General features: G+C 40.7%; 2 pseudogenes across 2 annotated transcripts; both read left to right on the forward strand.

Moving 5' to 3' along the window:
* The first annotated feature begins 5,948 nt into the window (after positions 1-5,948).
* LOC308355890 (small ribosomal subunit protein uS12-like) lies at positions 5,949-6,387 on the forward strand (annotated as a pseudogene). Its single transcript has one exon. The product of its transcript is annotated as a small ribosomal subunit protein uS12-like (transcript).
* Positions 6,388-6,494: 107 nt separating this feature from the next.
* On the forward strand, positions 6,495-8,949 carry LOC308355915 (small ribosomal subunit protein uS10-like; annotated as a pseudogene). The gene is made up of 3 exons: positions 6,495-6,512; positions 8,312-8,612; positions 8,851-8,949. The product of its transcript is annotated as a small ribosomal subunit protein uS10-like (transcript).
* The last annotated feature ends 4,475 nt before the right edge of the window (positions 8,950-13,424 follow it).

Genomic DNA, 13,424 nt, shown 5'->3' on the forward strand with positions numbered 1-13,424 from the left:
CGCTGAGCAAGGAACCCAATTCAGGGCTTGATCCCAGGACCCTGGGATCATGACCTGAGCTAAAGGCAGATACTTAACTGACTGAGCCATCCAGGCACTCCATAAATTTAAATAACTTTAAATGTCTTATACATTCACCCACATATTTATCATTTCTAGAGCTCCTCATTTTTTGGTGTAGATTCAGATTTCCATTTGATAATATTTTCCTCTTCCTGGAGCCTTCCTTTAACATTCTTGCAGTTCAGGTGTGCTTGTATGAATTTCTTCAGATTTTGAATGCTGAAAACTTCTTTATTTGGCCATTGGTTTTTTGTTCGCTCGTGTTTTTGTTTTATTTATTTATTTATTTAGGTTTTATTTATTTGACAGAGAAATCTGCTGCATTATCTTTATAGTCTGTAAATAAGTTGTCTTTTTAAATCTTAAATCTGTTTTTAAGATTTAAGATTTTCTCTTTATCAGTAGTTCTAAGCAATTTGATTCTGATATACTTTTGTTCCTGTATCTTGGGTTTCAGGTTTGCTGATATTTGTGGATCTGTGGATTTAAGTTAAACATTTTTTTTTTCTTGTTAAGTAGGCTGCACGCCCAGTGTGGAGCTTGAACTCATTACCCAGAGATCGAGAGTCGCATGCTCTACCAAATGAGCCAGCCAGGTGCCCCAGATCTGTGGATTTATAATTTTCATCAAGTTGGAAAATTTTTTATCCACTAAGCTTTAAAATACTTCCTCTGCCTAACTCTTCCTTAACTTTCAGGGACTATGTATGTTGGGCCACTTGAAGTTGTCCCACATCTCACCATGTTTTGCTTATATTTTTTGGTGTTCTTTTTCCTTTTGTTTGTTTCATTTTGTACAGTTTCCATTGCAACATCTTCAAGTTCTCTAATCATTTTTCTGTTGTGTCTAATATGTTATTAATTCTGTTATCAATTGAATTGTGTCCCCCTCAAAGTTCATATGTTGAAACCCTAACCCCCAGTATTACTTCATTTGGTGATAGAGCCTTCACAGAAGTAATTAAGGTAAAACGAGGCCATAAGGGTGGGGTCCTAATCTAATAGGACTGATATCCTTACAAGAGGAAGGGAAGTTTGAAGTGTTTGCCTACAGAGAAAAGCCCATATGAGGACAGACAAGAAGGTAGCCATCTGTTAGCCAAAGGAAGAGTTCTTGTTAGAAGCAAACTTTGATGGAAACTTGATCTTAAGCATTAGCCTTCAGAACTTTGAGAAAATAAATTTCTGTTGATTAAGCCATCCAGCTTGTGGTTCTGTTGTGGAGGCCCTAACACATCAATACAAATACCATCCAGTGTATATTTCATCTCTAAAAGTTCTATGTGGGGGCATCTGGCTCAGTCAGTAAAGCATGAGACCCTTAATCTCGGGGTCATGAATTCAAGCCCCACGTTGGGTGTAAAGCTTACTTAAAATAATAATAAGGATAATAATAATAAAATAAGGAACTTTTTTAAAAAATAAAAAAGTTATATGTGAGTTTTATATGGTTTTTAAAGACTTCTAAAAAATTTATTTGAGAGAGAGAGTATGCGAGCTTGGGGAGAGGCAGGGAGAGGGACAAGTAGTCTCTGTGCTGAGCACAGAGCTCCACACAGGGCTCAATCTCATGATTCTGAGATCATGACCTGAGTCAAAATCAAGAGGAGGACGCTTAACTGACTGAGCCCCCCAGGTGCCCTAGTTATATGTGAATTTTAAAAAATATCTTCCATGTCTTTCAACATTCTCATAATTTCTTGTACTATTTTGAAATTATGGAATATATGCATATCATTTGTGTCATTTCTTTTTTTTTCTTTTTTTTAAGATTTTTATTTATTTTACAGAGAGGGAGAGAGCACAAGCAGAGGGAGCAGAAGGCCAAGAGAGTGGCAGGCAGAGGGAGAGCAGGTAGAGGGAGAAGGAGAAGCAGGCACCCCGCTGAGCAGAGAGACTAATGTGGGGCTGGATCCCAGGACCCTGTGATCATGAACCAAGCTGAAGGCAGACACCTAACCAACTGAGCCACCAGGCACCCCTCATTCGTGTCATTTCTTCTTCTTCTTCTTCTTTTTTAATATTTTATTTATTTCTTTGACAGAGAGATAGCACAAGTAGGCAGAACGGCAGCAGAGGGAGTAGGCTCTCCACTGAGCAGGGAGCCTGATGCGGGGCTCCATCCCAGAATCCTGAGATCATGACCTGAGCTGAAGCAGCCACTTAACCAACTGAGCCACACTGGCACCCCTTGTGTCATTTCTGAATCTATTTCTTTCTTTCCTTAAATTTATTTATTTGTCAGAGAGAGAGTACATGAGAGAGCACCCATGCTTGTGCACAGGGGGAGTGCCAGAAGGAGAAGCAGTCTCCCCATTGAGCAAGGAGCCCAATGTGGGCTCAATCCCAGGACTCTGATTTCATGACTGAGCTGAAGGCAGACACTTAACCAACTGAGCCACCCAGGCACCCCTCTGAATCTATTCCTATTACTTGATTTTTCTCTTCATTATGGATTGTATTTTCCTGTGTACTTGCTGCCTAATAATTTTTTATTGGACAACAGACATTGTGAATCTTACATTCTTAGGTGATTTGTTTGTTTTTTTTTTTTTTTTGGTAGTCTAAATATGTAAACATTGTGTTTATTCTGGGCTGCTATTAAATCACTTGGAAACAGTTTGGTCCTTTCATGTGTTGCTTTTCAGCCTTGCTAGGTAAAATCAGAGCTGTGAGTTGTATTGGCCTTACTACTGAGACAATCCTTCTCAGATTTCTACAATAACCCTGTGTATTACAAGGTTGTTCCATTCTGATTGTTGGGAATATGAACTATTTTCAACCTTGTATATTTTCTGGGAGTTACTCTGCATCTTCTACCCAGTGGTTCTTTCACTGGTCTATGGTAGTTTTCTCATACCATGTGTTGATGAGTATTCAACTGAAGACTGAAGGGAAATCCCCTGTATATCTCTGCAGCTCTTTCCTTTCTAACACTTTACCCTGTACACTATAGATGCCCTGATCTGTTCAAATTCTCATCTACACTCAACTCAAGGAGAACCTGGGCTGTGTTTCTGTTCACTGTGCTGAAATCTAGAAGCTACCTCCAGCTATGTGGGTAGATAATTCATTTTCTCATCCTCTTCTCCCTGGGACCACTCTTCTGCATTGTCTGTTGTCCAGTTTAGGAAATCCTTTCTTTCTTTCTTTCTTTCTTTCTTTCTTTCTTTTTTTTTTTCTAATTGAAGTATTATTGACACACAATGTTAATTGGTTTCAGATGTACTACATAATGACTCAGGAAGTCTGTATGTTATGTTATGTTCACCATAGGTTTAGCTACCATCTGTCACATACAACACTATTATGATATCATTAACTATATTTCTATGTTGTACCTCTTATCCCCATAACTTATGCATTCCACAACTGGAATTTTTTTTTCTTTTTAGAGAGAGAGTGCGTGTGAATACGGGGGGAGGAGTGGAGGGAGAAAGAGAATCTTAAGCAGTGTCCACGTTCAGCATGAAGCTCAACCTGGGGCTTGATCTCACAACACTGTGATCATGACCTGAATCAAAATCAGGAGTCAGACTTCTAACTGACTGAGCCTCCCAGGTGCTCCATAACTGAAAATTTTCGCCTCCTACTCTCCTTCACCCAATTTGCCCATCCCATCTAACATCCACCACTTTGCTCTCTGTATTTATGGGTCTCCCCTCAGGCAATGTCCAGTTTGTTTTCTGTATTTATGGATGTTTTTCATTTTTTAAATTTTTAAAAGATTTTAACTAATCTCTACACACAATGGTAGAACTTGAACTTACAATCCCAATATTGAAAGTTGTGTGCTCTACTGACTGAGCCAGTCACATGCCCCTGATCTGTGTTTTTAGTCATTTAATCTGGTCCCTGATATTTCCATGTTTAGAAGTGGAAGTCTCCCTAAAAGTGCTTAAGTACTTTGTCCTTCCATTTGAACAGGTGCAAAGAGTAATATAGCATTAATGTGTGATTAATGTGATGATCTTGAGATGTCAGCACCAGCAAAATTTCTTTGGATTATATTAGATTGTAAAGCTAGTAAATGAGCAAATCTGTGAATGTGTATTATAGGCCCTTCTAGGTCAAAGCAAATAGCATCTGATGATCCTTACAAACTGATACTGATTTTTAAAAAATATTTTGCAGGGTCAATACATGCATATATACCAGGCAATATACCATTTCTAGAACAATAGCTGTTTGAAATCACTATCTGATACGTTTTATGACCCACAGTCATTCTCCAGGATCAAAGCTAAATGGGGTACTTAAATGGGGGATATTTTAGATATCAACATCCTTGCACATACCAAGCTAAGAAGCAAGACTCAACAAATACCAAAAAAACCTTACTATTGTTTTGGCCACATTTTCTGATCATAATGAGATACAATTAGAAATCAATAATAACATAACTTTTAGGGGTGCCTGAGTGACTCAGTTGGTTAAGCACCTGATTCTTGATTTTTGCTCAGTTCATGATCTAAGGGATTGAGCCCTGCTTTGGGCTCTGTGCTCAGCGGGGAGTCTCCTTGAGGTTCTCTTTCCTTCTCCCTCTGCCCCCTCCCCCTGCCCCTCTCTTTCTCTCTCTCTCTCCCAAATAAATAAATAAATATTTTTAAAAAAGTTTTATTTATTTTTTTCAAAGATTTTATTCATTTATTTGACACTCAGAGAGAGATCACAAGTAGGCAGAGAGGCAGGCAGAGAGACAGGGGGGAAACAGGCTCCCCGCTGAGCAGAGAGCCCAATGCAGGGCTCCATCCCAGGACCCTGAGATCGTGACCTGAGCTGAAGGCAGAGGCTTAACCCACTGAGCCACCCAGGAGCCCCTTATAATTATTATTTAAAAAAATATTTTATTTATTTATGCAACAGAGAGAGAGGGAGCATGGGTAGGCAGAGTGGTAGGCAGAGGAAGAGGGAGAAGCAGGCTCCCCATTGAGCAGAGAGCCTGATGTGGGGCTCAATCCCAGGACCCCGGATCACCACCCAAGCCTGACTGAGCCACCTCGGTGCCCCAAAAACATAAGTTTTAAATGCACATATTTGGAGAACTTAAAACACATCTCTATGGACTTCTGTGGAAAGAACAAGGTACATAGCTGGAATTAATAATTCAAGATACTGAGTATTGTTTAATATATGATTACCACTTATGTAATCATATATTACATTCATGTGTATATATTTGCAGGTATATAAAAAAATTATTTGGAAATATACCTCTAAAATTTAACACTGGGCACTTGTATTGGGGGAGTGTATAAACCATGTATGTGGGTCGATAGTAGGATGGAAAACGTCACTGAATACCATTTCACATGTTTCATCTTTGATTTCTGGTGAAGGCTTTAGATGACTGCAGTCCTTGCTGACATTTTATTTTATTTTTTAAGATTTTATTTATTTATTTGATAGACAAAGATCACAAGTAGGCAGAGAGGCACACACAGAGAGAGAGGAAGGGAAGCAGGCTCCCTGCCAAGCAGAGAGCCCAATGCAGGGCTCGATCCCAGGACCCTGGGATCATGACCTGAGCTGAAGGCAGAGGCTTTAACCAACTGAGCTACCCAGGCGCCCCCCTTGCTGACATTTTAAATGCAGCCCCAAGTGAGACCCTGAGCTATAACCACTCACCTAAGCTACTCCCAGATTCTACAGACTACTTAAAGATAATAAATGTTTATTGCATTCAGCTGTTAAGTCAGTAATTTGTTACGCAATAACTAGTACGCCAGTCCTCACAAAGGTTTTGGTTGAATTTCTGTTGCCTGTGTGGTTAGAAAAGTTTTAGGTAGAAATTTGACAACTGGCAGAAGCAAATACTTTCTTAGGAAGTGCGTATTTCTGGGGCCCTGCTTCTCTCTTTAGCTCAGACCCATAGTGCTGGCAGGATGGGCAAGTGTCATGGTCTCCCTACTGCCAGGAAGTTCTGCAGCCACTGATGAGATCAGAGGCACGTGATGAACAGTATAAGAAAGCCCATTTGGGCACAGTCCTGAAGGCCAAGCCTTTTGGAGGCACTTCCCAGGCAAAAGGAATCATGCTGGAAAAAGTAGGGGTTGAAGCCAAGCAGCCAAATTCTGCCATCAGGAAGTGTGTCAGGGTCCAGCTGATCAAGAATGGCAAAAAAAAAAAAAAATCACAGTTTTTGTACCCAGTGATGGTCATTTGAATTTTATTGAGGAAAATGATGAGGTTCTGGTTGCTAGATTTGGTCATAAAGGTCATGCTGTTGGTGACATTCCTGGAATTTGCTTTAAGGTCGTCAAAGTAGCCAATGTCTCTCTTTTGGCATTATACAAGGGCAAGACGGAAAGACCAAGATCATAAGTTTTGATGGTGAAATCATGACAATAATAAATTTTCATAAACCAACAAAAAAAAAAAGAAAGAAAAAAAAGGAAGAGCTTATTTTTAACCCAGGTCTCAAAGAATTTATGAGGGTGAATTTCAAGGTAAGTAATAGTTCACACTGAGAATCACAAAATCACCTACAAGCAAAAGACATCATGAATGAGAGCCAGAAAACCAATAAGCAGCAGAAGCAGACATGCAAAGACTTCACATACTGAATTTTTATCAATGAAATAATCTAAAATGATTATATTTAATATGCTTCAAGAAATAAAAGCAGGAAAAAGAAACTATGAGCAGGAAAAGAAACCATAATGAACAACCAAGCAGATTTTTTTAAAGAACAGAGTAGAACTTCTATAAATAAAAAATACATCATATTATTAAATAGTCAAGGACTGATTAAATAGTAGATTAGACACAACTGAAAAGAGGACCGGAGCAATAAAAAATAGATCCAAAGAATTTATCCAGAATGCTATCCATGGATTCAAAGATAGAAAATATGAATGAAGGGTTAAGAGAAATTGAAGACAGAATGAAAGAGTCAAACATATAGCTCAGTGGAGTTCCAGAAGAAGATAATGGAGAGATAGAGGATGAAGAAATATTTGAAGATAAAATGACTAGGAATTTTTCAGGGTTGTTGAGAGAAATCAATCCTTAGATCCAGAAAGCTCAATGAAATCTCAAAGGAATAAATAAAATGAAATTTAACAGAAACATATTACAATTTAACTGCAAATCAGAAAAGAACAAGAAATGATGTTAAAAAGTAGAGTAAGGGATGCCTGGGTTGCTCAGTTGGTTAATCGTCTGCCTTCAGCTCAGGTCATGATCCCAGGGTCTTGGGATCAAGTCCTACATCTTTGGGCTCCTTGCTCAGTGGGGAATCTGCTTCTCCCTCTGCCTTCCTCTACCCTGCTTGTGCGTTCTCTCTTTCTCTCTGGCAAATATACATATAAAATCTTTTAAAAAATTTAAAAAGCAGAGTAAGATTAAAGAAAAAGGAAATAATACAAGTAAGAAAAAAAAATTAATGAAATAGAGATAAAATGACGCCACAGAGGGATCTATAAAAACAAAGCAGGTGTTAAAATAGACAAACTTATAACAAGATATATAAGAAATAAGATTACAGGGGTGCCTGGGTGGCTCAGTTGTTAAGCATCTGCCTTCAGCTCAGGTCACCATCCCGGGGTCCTGGGATTGAGTGCAGCATTGGGTCCTGGCTTCTCCGGAAGCCTGCTTCTTGCTCTGCCATTCCCCCTGCTTGTGTTTCCTCTCTGGCTATGTCTCTCTCTGTCAAAGAAATAAATAAAATCTTTAAAATAATAAATAAATAAATAAGACTACACATGTTTTGTTTTGTTTTTTTAAGATTTTATTTATTTATTTGACAGCGATTATAAGTAGGCAGAGAGGCAGGCAGAGAGAGGGGGAAGAAGGCTTCCCAGCTGAGCAGAGGCCAATGGGGGGTCTCTACCCCAGGACCCTAAGATCATGACCTGGGCCAAAGGCAGAGGCTTAACCCACTGAGCCACCCAGGCGCCCCTACATACGGCTCTTTGAGGAAGATGCCATAGCAGCATAAGTGGAGGTTTAGAGCAGCCTGTCCTGCTTCTGACTCGCCGCTGCTCGCTTGCACAGAGGAACGAGTCAGTTAGGAAGCCAGGCTGCTTTAAAGACTCTGGGAAGGGGCGCCTGGGGGGCTTAGTTGGTTAAGCATCTGCCATCTGCTTGCGGCATGATCCCAGGGTCTTGGGATAGAGCCCCGCATTGGCTCCCTGCTCAGCAAAGAGCCTGTTTCTCCCTTTGCCTGCCGCTCTGCCTACTTGTGCACTCTCTCTACCTCTCTGTTAATAAATAAATAAATAAATAAGTAAAATCTTCAAAAAAGAGACAAAGAACGAAAGACACTGGAAAGACACCTGTGGATTCAGAGATGGTGAGTCACCGAATTAGAATTACTCTAAGCAGCTGCAACGTAAAATCTTGGGGGAAGGTGTGTGCTGACTTGGTCAGAGGCTCAAAGGAAAAGAATCTCACAGTGAAAGGACCAGTCTGGATGCTCATCAAGACTCTGAGAATCACTATAAGAAAAACGCCCGTGGTGAAGGTTCTAAGATTCAGGATCGTTTTCAGATGAAGATCCACAAGCGCATCATTGATTTGCACAGTCCTTCTGAGATGGTTTGTGTGTGTGTGTGTGTGTGTGTGTGTGTGTGTGTGTGTGTTTAAAGATTTTTATTTATTTATTTGACAGAGAGAGAAACAGTGAGAGAGGGAACACAAGCAGGAGGAGTGGGAGAGGGAGAAGCAGACCTCCCACAGAGCAGGGAGCCCGATGTGGGGCTCGATCCCAGGACCCTGGGATCATGACCCAGTGGATGCTTAAGGACTGAGCCACACAGGCGCTGCCCCTTCTGAGATTGTTAGGCAGATGACTTCCATCAGTATTGAGTCAGGAGTTGAGGCTGAAGTCACCATTGTAGATGCTTCAATCAACCTTTTAATAAACTCATGATCAGTTGTTAAAAAAAAAAGATTACATATGAATAATACCAGGAATGGAAAGGGGAACATAATTCTCTTAAAGTCTTTAAATATTATAGAAACTATTATGAACTTTATGTCAATAAATCAGTAAACTTAAGCAAAATGGATAGTGTATTAGAATATATTTGGCTTCATGTAAGAGAATACCTGTTTGATAGTTGTTTGAGCAATAAGACATTTGATTAAAATATAGAAGGATCCGGGCAGACAGACAAATGCTTTCATGTAGGTTTGGAACTAATTATTTTCCATACAACTTTTCATTTTTTACTTTATTTTTATTTTTTAAAAAAGATTTTATTATTTATTTGAGAGAGAGAGAGACAAAGAGAGCATGAGCAGGTGGAGAGGCAGAGGGAGAGGGGGAAGCAGGCTCCCGGCTGAGCGGAGAGCCCGATGCGGGGCTCGATCCCAGGACCCTGAGATCATGACCTGAGCTGAAGGCAGAGACTTAACCCACTGAGCCACCCAGGTGCCCTAACCTTTTTTTTTTTTTTTTTTTTAAGTAAAACATTATATAAAGAAAAGTGCACAGATCAAGTATATATCTCCATATAGGTTTTTCACAAAGAGAATACATCCAAGTAGCCATCACCTAGATCAAACTAGGGAGCATTTGTACAAAACAGAAGCCTCCTGTGGCAGTAATAATTTAAAGCGTAACCCCCAAAAGTTCTTTCACTCCATGTGGATTCAGCTAGCTTGTATTTTAAAAGCACACACATTTTCCTGCCCCCATCAAGTCCTAAAAGAGCTACGAAATGAAATGTTCGTTTGGCCCCTAGAATTTACATTCTGGCCTCGGTTATGCGTGCTAACTGTGTCCTCTAGATCCACCAGTGTGCACAGAGGTTTCCAGGAGGTCTGCGTGTGTGGACTGAGACCAGGGCCACAGTGGAAGTCTGGGGATGCAGCAGTCGCCACTGAGGCCACCAAGGCCACTGAGGAGGGTCTTTGCGGAGGGTCTTGCTAGGGACCACGTCTTTGCTTAAGGTCCCGCGTGTGCAGCCTTGCTCTGTAGAAGTATAAGCTGTAATATCCTGACATAAGATGTAGTCAGATCTGCCAAGATCAGAACAGGAGGTGCCTTATGACTTCAAGGCTCTTGCAGAAGCTAAAAGCTACATCTGCACAACTCAGAACTCACCTGGCTTTAATATAAGCTCTTAAATTGTCCCAGTCAAAACCTAGCAAGTACACTCTAAAGTCTAAAGCTCAGAGATACCTACTCCACTTCACAATTGTCTCTTCTGTAGAAATTTTGTCACCCAGAAATTAAATCCCTATTTATTTCCCGATGTTCACACCCAAGATTTCAGATGTTGGGGTCTTTGAAGTAATGTTGGTCTGTTTATTCCAGAGGCAAGGCCTGCCGCCCCTGCAACTCTTACAGCATGGAACACAACAAAAGTCAGAAGATTCTACTCTTTCCCAGCAAGGCAGCTTCCTAGATGAAGGGATATCTATGCCTATTTTCCCAAACTTATCACTTAGGTTCCCCCCCCCCCCTTCCACGGAGGCTAAGAGTAAAGGAGAAGAGAGAGGCCAGGAAAATTATCCTAGTGAACCTCTCCTCACAGTGAAGGAACACCAAGTGACGGAGAAATGTACTCTCCCCAAACCAATTGGTTCAAAGTATCAGAAAACCATGCATTAGGGGCGCCTGGGTGGCTCAGTTGTTAAGCCTCTGCCTTCAGCTCAGGTCATGATCCCAGGGTTCTGGGATCGAGCCCCACCATCGGGCTCTCTGCTCAGCGGGGAGCCTGCTTCCCCCTCTCTCTCTGCCTGCTCCTCTGCCTACTTGTGATCTCTGTCTGTCAAATAAATAAAAAATAAAATCTTAAAAAAAAAAAAAAAAGAAAACCATGCATTGGAAGTAAGGAGTCAATTTCATCTTGGCAGGACAAAATTCCTCTAGGAGAATGTGTACCAGACCCAGGGAAGGGAGTCAGGAGTTATGCACCCGACTCGCCAAAAAGCGAGAGCTCTGACAAGGTGCTCAGAAAATCTAGAAGCAAGCAGTAACGGAGGCAAGGAAATTCCATGCTTCCTACTCTCCGAAAATAGCTGGGTCTTTATTAGGATATAAGAAGTCATGTTCTTTACAGAAAGGGAGCAAAAGGTCATAAAGAGGAAACAAAGGAGATGAAAGGACAGAACATGAAATACAAAGCCACAAGAGAGATGAAAAGGGAGTTGTGTAAGACATGGGAGAGCTACAGGAAGTCTATGCATTAATATACAACAAAAAGAGGCAAAGAACTCACATTATAGACAATGCAATAAATGATGTAAAGGACAAATATGAGAAAGTCCTTTAAAATGTGGAGGAAAAGGAGAAAGGATGAAATAATAAGAGAAAAGATGATAGCAATAGAGGACAAAGAACAGACTGGTTTTTTAAAAAAAAGTTTTATTTATTTAAGTAATCTCTACACCCAACATGGGGCTCAAACTCATGACCCTGAGGTCAAGAGTCACATGCTGTACAGACTGAGCCAGCCAGGCATCCTGACAAAGAACAGATTTAAATCAAGAATTACTGCCATTCTGGGGCGCCTGGCTGGCTCAGTTGGTGGAGCATGTGATTCTTGCTCTCAGGGGGTATGAGTTCGAGCCCCACACTGGGTATAGAGATTACTTAAAATAAAATCTTAAAAAAAAAAGAGAGAAAAGAATTACTGCTGGCCCTAAGGGAGGAAAAAGGAAAAAGAAGTCAAAATTGAAAGTTTTAGGAGCTAGGAAAAACTCTAAGTACTAAGACTAAAGGGGATCACCATGTTGAATAAAAATGAACAAACAGACCTACATAGACATACTCTGGCAAAATTTTTTTAATTACAAAAAAAAATGCTACAACCTAAAAAGAATAAATAGTTTAGGTATAAAGAAAAAAAATTATGTTTGATTTTAATTTTTTCTGGAATACTAAATACAGTGGAACAACAGATACAGAATTTTTAGGGGAAAATTATCTGACATAGCCGTAAGTCTGCAAAATACATGTACAAAAACAGACATTTTTAAAGTGTAGTCCATGGACTCCTTGGGGTCTTTTTTTTTTTTTTAAGATTTATTTATTTGAGAGAGACAGAGATAGTGAGAGAGAGCATAAACGGAGAGGAGAGGGAGTAGCAGGCTCCCTGCTCACGGGGCTCGATCCTAAGACCCTGGGATCATGACCCGAGCCGAAGGCAAATGTTTAATGGACGAAGCCACTCAGATGCCCCGACTCCTTGGGGTCTTAGAAATCTTTTCAGGGTATCTACAAGGTCAAAGCTATTTTTGTAATAATACTAAGACATTTTTTGGCTTTCTACTTTGTTAATATTTGCACTGTCGATGCAAAAACAATAGTGGGTAAAATTGCAGGCAGCTTGGCACAAATCAATGTCACGGCACCAAGTGTGCTAGTAATGGCGTTCTTCACTTACCCATCCTCCCATGTGTCCTTGATGAAACAATAAAAAATATTAATTTTACTAAATCTTTTCAATCTTTTTTTAAGTGGTCTTTTTTTTTTTAAAGCTTTTATTTATTTATTTGACAGAGAGAGACACAGTGAGAGAGGGAACACAAGCAGGGGGAGTGGGAGAGGGAGAAGCGGGTCCCCCCCAACAGAGAGACCAACACAGGGCTCGATCCCAGGACCCCAGGACCACGACCTGACCTGAAGGAGGACGCTTAATGACTGAGCCACCTGGGTGCCCCCCCGAAATCTGAGATTTCAAGTGAAAATTAAAATATTAGAGGGGCGCCTGGGTGGCTCGGTGGATTGGGTCTCTCTGCCTTTGGCTCAGGTCATGATCTCAGGGTCCTGGGATTGAGCCCCACATCGGGCTCTCTGCTCAGCCGGGAGCCTGCTTCCCCCTGCCTACATGTGATCTCTTTCTCTCTCTCTCTCTGTCAAATAAATAAATAAAATCTTTTTAAAAAATAAATAAATAAAATAAAATATTAGGAGAACTGAGGGCACCTGGGTGGCTCAGTGGGTTAAGCCTCTACCTTCGGCTCAGGTCATGATCTCAGGGTCCTGTGATCGAGGCCTGCATCGGGCTCTCGGCTTGGCAGGGAGCCTGCTTCCCCCCTTTCTCTGCCTGCCTCTCTGCCTACTTGTGATCTCTCTCTCTCTGTCAAATAAATACATAAAATCTTAAAAAAGAAAATACTGCTATGGATCAAACGAAGGGTCTACTCCAGATTTTGCGAGACTGGATACAAGTTTTGGAATCCTCTTTAAGGAGAATAATACAAGATTTCCAGAATAAAATTAAGTACAAAAATATTTGTTAAGTATGAGGAAAGAAATTACAACAAATAATTGGAGTTTCAGGTGCCTTTCTTTGACGATCTCTTCAGCCAATTCATCAGAAATGTTTCCTAATTTCAGTCTGTTCCCCTCTCCATCTAGAACGCTCCACAACTCCCAGCAACTTCCCAGGCCCTGGCAGGTG

Source organism: Martes martes (genome assembly GCF_963455335.1).
Source record: "Martes martes genome assembly, chromosome: 15".
Classification (NCBI taxonomy): Eukaryota; Metazoa; Chordata; class Mammalia; order Carnivora; family Mustelidae; genus Martes; species Martes martes.